We start from the raw sequence: 8,833 nt of genomic DNA on the forward strand, positions 1-8,833 counted from the left end.
GTGGAGGTGTCACATTCAAACTAACCAAAGCCTCCTGAGACATCCATGGTGGCCTTAGCTGCTTCATGGCATGTGACGCAAATTTATCCTCACAAGGACCCTGGGAGGTAGAAAAGCATATTACACGTGCGTAGGGAAGTGGGAAAAAGAAACACAAATGGGGCTAGTGTGGGATGTGTAAGGGGAGGGAGAAAATAGGTGGTGGTGTGGCTGTACAAAGGGCTGTCAGGATGGAAGAATAACATCTTTCTTAAGGACAGAAAGAAAACTTGGAGGAGGGAATGAGCTAAGAAAAAAACATGTCGGAGACTTCTTGACTGGCTTGAGAAAACTGGCGTTTTCTTTAAAATAAATACGCTTCAAAATTTGGTCACTGTTGCTGAGTGTATTAACATACCCACCCACGATTTTATTTCCTAAGTTAACTAAACCCCTTTATACATGTTGTTACTTTGTTTCGTGACAAAGGTTTGAGCTCTCTGGAGATGCTTTGGACAGGATTAGGTGGGCTTGCTCTTTGACTGGTCTTTTGGACTTGCTTTCTTCAGCAGAGGAGGATGTAGCAAGTGCCATTTTGGGCAGTGCCACAGGAAGAGATGTGCCTGTAGGTCCTACTTGGAAGCGGGGAGGAGAAGCACAGGCTGTAGGAAGAGACAGTACCTATAGAAATCAATTTTTGAGCCCAATGTTTAAGATTTCAGCTGCAGCAACAGCAGCCTTTTATACAGCTCCCTGAACAAAGGATCAGCACAATTTCACAAGCATTAGCTCTGTAGCTGAACTACATATCAGCTGCAGACTTTTTGTTTCTGAGCAAGGTTTCTTAGGTACCCAGCTCAGTCAGGTCCCTTTGAAATTAATAGGTTATATTTCACATGGAAAAGAAGACCCCTGTGCCAAGCTGACTTCTTCAAAGGTATGTGGGTGTGTGGTCTTCTGGTCTAATCTTTCCATGCAAAGAGGTTTGCTCAGCAGGTAGAACAGGGCACAGGCACATATATATCATTTTGCAGGATGCAGTTTCCTATTTTGCAAGTCTGTCAGCTGCTTATATAGAGAAGGTATTACCTCAAAAAGTGCTTAATGGGCTCATAGGTGACATTTCATTGTGAATGCTGGGTTACTGAGTACTGAGGTTATAATTCAAAATGTTTGCTCAGAAAACTTTCTTGGATGAAAGACTGCTATTCTGTTAACATGTAATTCAAACTAATTTAATGACCAAAACTTAGATTTATGCTTTCTCACACAAAGAGACACCAAAAAAATACCTGGAGGCTATTGGGAAATTAATAAACAGGTTCATTACAGACTGAGTTACCCCAAGAGGTAAACACGCCCTCTTTCTCACACACTTTCCTTAAGCACCTACTTTTAGCCACTGGGAGAAGAAAGATATTTTGCTATATAGACCTTTGGTTTGATGCCACCCAGACAGAATTTTAATAATATTGATGGAAACTAGAGGAAAAACCTGGATCCAGCTACCCTTGAAACAGTTTTGGCAGTTCACTCCCATTCACCAAGCAGAAGAGCTATTTCCTGCTGCTGGGGATAATTCAGCTCTTCAGTGAGTATAGTTCAATAGGGTCCAATTGGAACTCTGCTCATTTACATCCATTCAGCCAGTGGTGCTTTATATCAGTTTACAAATTCATGGCTTGTCCTCTATTATGTTGACTATGATTTTTGCCATGAAATACATCATAGGGACACTCTTTACACTGAAAATATAAATATATCAACAGCGACTGCTTACCCATAAGTAGTGAGAAATTAGTGCTCAATAAATTTGTACTGATAATTTATAATATAATTTCAAGAGAAGTGGGGAGAATTATTTATGTGGTATAAATGCCTTTCCTCCAACATCATATTACTCTACAATAAATATTTTAACATGGGTTGGGCTAAAGAAGCTTCTTGGCTGTGAATTTGCTCTTTGCTGGGGAAATGCATTGTTTTTTGATTTGCAGGGAGCTTGTACCTTTAGAAAATTTTCACTCTGCGCATTGTTCTGTCTCAATACAAACTCTCTCAGTAAGACTGCTGGTTTGCTCTGATGGTGGGCTTCTGTCATAGTGTTCTGGGTGCTTTCCATAGTGAAGATGCATTACACCATATGGAGAAGCAAAGTAGGCAAACAAAGTAACAAGCAATCAAGTAACTAGCAGCGGCTAAGATGAAGCCCAGCAGTTGCTGTTTGCATCTCCTCAAGGGATCTTCATGTCTCAGCTCATTCAAATGTGTAAATACCCCAAAATGTATTTTTAACAATATAGCCTGGTTCATAAGCCTACTTCCATTTGGTGTCAAATTTTCCAGTACTACAGTGGTCTACCTTAATGAAAGCTTAATAAATAAAGCACATCAAGATTGCTGACAGAATAACATTAACTAATTTTATTGGATATGAAAACATACTAACTTGTGTGATGAAGGAGATCGCTGTCTGCCTCGTTCCATACTTCAGTTCCTGTGGAAGCATATAATAGATAAAGAACAAACTAATGACTCTAGTGAAGACAATGGAAAGTTTCTTTATTAAAACAGCAGAAAGCTCTGAGAATTAGACTCAAAGCCTGTTGTTGCTGCTGTGTTTAAATTAATAAGATGCACTAGTGCAGATGGTTTAGCACTTGACTCTTTACTTTAAATATTGTCATTTAGTAAGGGATTTCATGGAAAGAAGGTTTTGTCAAACTTACCAGGGTCAAAGCTACCATCACATCTTTTCTTTCTTGCAAGGGTAGGATGTATTATGCTAAGCAGAACTTCAATGTGGGTTGCCTTTGTAGATGAGAAGAGTTAGTCTCAAGGATTTTGTTCAATAAGCTTCATTTTCTGGGTTGCAAGATTACGTTGCTATTACTTGTGAAGTCAAGGAGAAACTCTGATGGACTTTAATGTTACAGACAGGGAGGTTCTTTCATTTGGCCCACAGTGGTGGGGAGCAACATGGGCCTTGAGCCCAGCCTCCTCCTGTGCCAGCACTGCTGGTCGATGGGAGAAGGGTTAGGGTTAGGTGGCAGCAGGTACAAGGGCAGCAAACTGCATTCATAGCAAACCACTTCAGTGAAGCATGCAAAACAAAGAAGCTGTCAGAAATCCTATCTTCATAATCATCAACATGTTTAGCATTAAAAAAAAAAAAAGCTTTTAATCTTCAAAGTCCTCTCAAACATTAACTAATTAATCTTCCATGTGTCAGTATTGCAGCTATGGTGGGAAGGGCCTCAGGGGAAATGGTAGTCAAGTTTCTAAATGTCCCATTAAGATATTTGTTGAAGCACAGATTCCTGTTTTGTTTTTTTTTACTCACCACTGAATGCAAAGCACTTCTAGAAATACTTCAAATAGCACTAACAGTGCTATTGAAAGGTATATCTGCATATACAACCTGTGTAAAAACCTTATGCATCCTTTATGTCTCTCTTAAGTCTTTAAAACATGACTAACGGCACATCGGCCCTCTGCTGGAGCAAATTTATCTAGGTGGGTCTGCAAAGACTTGCATATGTGATTAATTTTGTGAAATAGTCCCCCAGAAGCTCAGTGAAGCTGTTCCTGGTGTTATATAAGCATGCCACATTTGCATGAGCAAAGCCATAATGAATATAAATTGGGGGTTTGGACCACTACTCTTGCTGGCATAGACAGGCCTTCATGCACAGGTAGATCCCTCAGTCCTGCTGCGGTTACTACTCTCAGTTTTTCTGGGCATCCTTACATCCCAGGGAGTCAACTTTGTGGTCACTTGGAGGACCAAGCTAGAGTGTGCCACAAGAAGCCTCGGAACAGTGGAGTTTGCTGCCTTACTGCTGATAAGAGCATCAATCATTTGTGTGTGTTACAAAAGCTGTGTTCAATTTACTAGCTCATGATTGCAATCCTAAAGGTAAAACTCTAGTAAAAATTGTATTTTTAAATTACACAATTCTGTATATATTTCATCTTAGATTTATGGACATCAAAAATACTGTATTGGCATAATGTGAATCCCTTTATGAAAGCTCAGAAAAATAGACTTCTAACTGGATGAATCCTTTTTACAGTGGAATTTTGAATAACCAAATCACTTAGGACCAAATTCTTCAAAGCTCACATACACGTAGACATTTAGTTTCTTAGCAGAGGGATTGCCATCTGACTACCACTGCTTTCAAAATGTGGTCCTGATTAATTTATGGAAACTTTTGCTTACCCCTTCATAAAATTTAAGCTGTTTTAGAAAAGTGGCTATAAAGTTTAGTTTCCCATTGAGAGCCCATCTAAAAACAAATACTGATCAATGGGTTCACAGGAGGCGTTTCTTCCTTCTCTGAACTAAACTCTAGATGATTTACGCTTTTTTCATCGATTTTGTTGTCTGATGCAGTTGTGACTGCTTTATTGTCACACAACTTTGCTGAAAACCTTATTACTTACTTCACTTCAAATGAAAATTTTTAAAGGCTCTGCAATGATAGAGTCCCTGCATGTCTTCATCTTCAGGCTTCTGTGGTGGCGACCATGACAGAATGACAAAATTATCATAAGCAGGCATCACTGACAATTAAATAAGAGCAGAAGGATTTGCTATTTACTAGCACAGTTGCATTTTTTACCAGTTTCAGCAGTATCAGTCAGTCAAGGAAAACTGTGTGAGAGGAAAACTAGATGCATTAAGTTGTAGGCGAGTAACTGGAAACATCAGAAACTTCTCTTTGAGCATGGTTAACTAACTGTGTTGGAAGCAAAGCAGAGTTGTCCAAATGGGGTATATCCTCTTTAGTTTTGTGGTGAGGAAATGGTTGCAAGATGCATACTAAAACACCAAATGGGCTACTATCAATGGGACTTCTCTTTAACTTTCCTGCGGGAAGAAGGGTACATCTGTTGATACAGATGAAAGCTTTGATGCAGGCCTGCACAGAGAAACCTCAAAGTTCATTATATTCCCTCTCTGAAAAGTTTTCACTGAAGCTTTTGTCTCAGCTTCACACAAGGCAACCTTCACATCTTTTACTTCTTTGCAGCATATAACCATTCTTTGTTTGAGTCATACAAAGGGTTTGCTCATCTTTCAGGGAAACTTTCACCACCAGGAAGTTCAAAGACAGTTTGAGTTCACATTGTACAGCTGAAGGGCACCTTCTTACCTCTTACCTTGTTGCCCGTAGAACAAAGAACACAAACTAACAGAGTGTCAGTTTATGCGGTGCTTTATTCAGGGCCCGGGGACCTGAGGACTATCGTCCAAAGTCAGGATCCCAAAGACCCCCCATTTTTGCTTCAGCTTTTATACCTTGTTACAGCTTGGTCTACGTGCAGAGATACACATTTCTTAGTTATAAACGGTTACATTCATCATAGAGATAATCGTTTCTTTGGCTATAAATCTTACATGCTCAGCTTTCTTAAGACTATGAGTTTGTTTATCCGACTTAACTCCCACCACCACGATCCCTTTAGTATGTTATATTTTAGCTCTACCACTAGCAACAAATCACTAACAACAATCTGCTATGTCCTTGTGTTCTACATGCTCTGTTGAATCCTTCAAACATTGTTTCTATCTTATCTATGCTCTATTCCTAGCACAAAGTTTCCCAGGGCAGGTTTCCCAATCAAGGCCTGCCCTAAAATCAAGCCTTAACATAACTACTTCTATCGTTATAACTCTATTTATCCACATACACTATTCTTAAAATATTTGATTTATTTAATTCAAGTGTAACAACCTTATCTTACCACACCATCCCTTCCTTCTGCAAAGCTCCACAGAACTACTGCTGCTCCATGACTACCAGCACGTTTTCCCGTGACGGTACCCATTTTCCACCATTTCACCCAATTTACAGGCTTGGCCTGGAAGTTAGCAGAGCTAATGTATACCAGTCAGGTATCTGGGGATATCTGAGTTAAAATTCCTGTCCCTGATGTACTCTTTTTAAATTTCCAGGCCTAAATGAGTCCATGTAAGTTTTGATCCACTGTTTCAAAATTGCAGAGCTACTGTTTCAGAAAGTTTGGTATTGTATGAAAAATTATGTCAATTCAATGCAGAATCTTGCATTGCCTATATTACAATTTTGGGGCCTTCTTTATTTTTTAGACCACCTCCTTCCCTGCTTTTGCCACTGTTCCTCCTCCTCCAGTCCTCAGAGCAGTAGGTGAAGGCTTGCTGTCCTCAGAGCTGCTACCCGTTCATCAGCAGCACACACTGAAGCATGCACTGGGCACAGCTATGCATTACAAAGACAGATCACTCAGGAAGCAAACAATTTCAGGAAAAAATCTAATCAGTGCTAATTCTGAAAAAATAAAGGTTCAATACTTGCAGATGAGGCTAGATAAGCTTCTTAAGAGCTTACTTCTTTAATCTATTGAGGATATTTTATCCGGGTATTTACTAATAGCTAGAAACCATGCAACATTCCCTTTTTATTTTTTCTAAACCCTCCATCTGTTTACATTCAAAACCAAAGATGGAAAGAAAGATAAATATTCCTAGAGAGACCTGGAAAACCCATGGAATTGGTAGGGGACTAGGATGAATTTCTAAAGTAGTGGTATATGGCTGCTTTGGAGTAGGATTTGCCGAAAGCAATCTTCTGACTACTGTTTGACGTATGTGAAGTAAGTAGAGGGATTCAGTTGAATTATTGGAATAAGCTGGTGACATCACCAAAATGCTGGAACTAATCATCATGAAAGATAGGTCTGCCTGTTTATCCTTGAAATTAGCCCTTAGGAGACCTTAGTACCACAGAAGCTTGCAGTGTCTGACGGTATCTGAACAAAAATTATTTCAGCCTCTACAGCTACGAGAATATCACTTTCTCTGAGCATCAAAATCAATACATGATCAAGAAAATATACCAATTTTGCCTACCTCTAGAGTGGGAATGGCAGCATCAATCTACTCTTTTCTTCTTCCCATCCTGCAACAGCTTTTTACTCAGAAATATCTAAAGCAGTGCAAGGAAATATCTCTGCTGATAGAAGCATACCTCTCCTTCCCATCCCACCTTGCCAGGCTCGGGCTGCTAAATCTGTACTACTCATGCCAGCAACATATCTGGTTCTCTTCATAGAATCATTATGGTTTGAAAAGATCTTTAAGATCATCAAGTCCAACTGTTAACTAAGTCTACCATGTCCACTTCTAAACCATGTCCCTGAGCACCATATCTAGATGGCTTTTAAATATATCCAAGGATGATGACTCTACCACTTCCCTGGGCAGCCTGTTCCAGTCTTTGATAACCCTTTCAGTGTAAAACTTATTCCTAATGTCTAACCTAAACCTCCCCTGGCATAACTTGACACCATTTCCTCTTGTGCTATTGATTGCAACTTGTGTGAAGAGACTTGCACCGAACTCTCTGCAACCTCCTTTCAGGTAGTTGTAGAGTCATAAGGTCTCCTCTCAGCCTCCTTTTCTTCAGACTAAACAACCTCAGTTCCCTCAGCCGCTCCTCACAAGACTTATTCTCAAGACCCTTCACCAGCTTTGTAGACCTTCTTTGGATTCTCTCCAGCGCCTCAATGTCTTTCTTATACTGTGACGCCCAAAACTGAACAAAGTACTCAAGGTGCAGCCTCACCAGTGCTGAATACAGTGGGACAGTCACTTGTTCCATTTGACACCTCACCTGCCTCATCACATCTCAGCTTCGCAAAACCCTAAAAAAACCATCTTTCCTCTTTCCTCTTTCCTCTTTCCTTTTCTTCTTCCTATCCTCAGTCTACTTGCTTTTTAAGCCAAAATCATTTTCACCGTATGGGTTCCTGTACCCTCTTCCCATCTTTCCTTCACCTCCTTAAATCGTCCACCAGTTCTTTGGCTTCACATCCCTTCCCGGTCAGTCCTGCATTCTTTGGCATTAACATGTAGCCCTGACTAGAGCCATATGCTCTTCGGGAGGTCAAATCTGACACAGCTACATGGACCATGCACCCTGCTGGGAAGGAAGATCTCAAAGCCTGTAGCTGTCTCCATCCTGTCAGCACTGAATTTGTTACACAGATGCTGCCGCCTCCCCTCAGGGCTGCTTTGTTTGAAAGAATTTTTTTCTTTTTTATTTTTTTTTTCATGGAAAGCTGATAGCTTAACTTACTTAATGAAGCACTCTGCAGACTGATGACTGCGATTTATTCTGCTTCCCAAGTGGTTTAATTCTACATTGGTTACCCTTGATTTGTCAAAAAGGAACAGTAATTGGAACGAGAGTCACAGTGGCTGCTTTAGATCAAATTATGCAAAAAAGGCCCACAGTCTTCTGTGGGCCACAGTTTTTCTCTTTTCTGGCTGTACTTTTTTTTTTTCAGTATCTGCCAAAAAATGCTTATTTTCGTTGAAATTTCCAGCAAAAACAGCTGAGCAGTTTGGAACAGGAATGTTGCATCAGAGGTTAAGGGAAAGATGGAAGGTATCTTGTAAGTAAAACAATCTCACACTCTTAACAGTCTTGAAAAACAAAGCAGTTAGCCACTGAACTAGGCTTTCCACAGCAACTGTGTTTTTACATATCACAAGAGAAACTGATTCTGAGCGTGCAGATTCTTCTGCTATGTTAGTAGGTTGCGCACATCAGAAACCGTTCACTGCACCAGACTGGATGCAACACTCATTGGGCTGTGAAGTCTGGCCAGATGATGTCAGGAAATGGAGGGCTGTTGGGAAACCTCCATTCTTTACAAGACAAAGAGATACTCCCACCATTTCATCAAGGCAGGTGCTGATTCAGAGATGTCCCACATGAACATCACTGTGCAAAACTTAATATAGGTCTTCCAGGAGAGCTGGAAGATAGGTCCAGGAGACCTGCTTGGTTAAACAGGGAAC

This window comes from Mesitornis unicolor, unplaced genomic scaffold (genome assembly GCF_000695765.1).
Source record: "Mesitornis unicolor isolate BGI_N332 unplaced genomic scaffold, ASM69576v1 scaffold1410, whole genome shotgun sequence".
In the NCBI taxonomy this organism is placed as follows: domain Eukaryota; kingdom Metazoa; phylum Chordata; class Aves; order Mesitornithiformes; family Mesitornithidae; genus Mesitornis; species Mesitornis unicolor.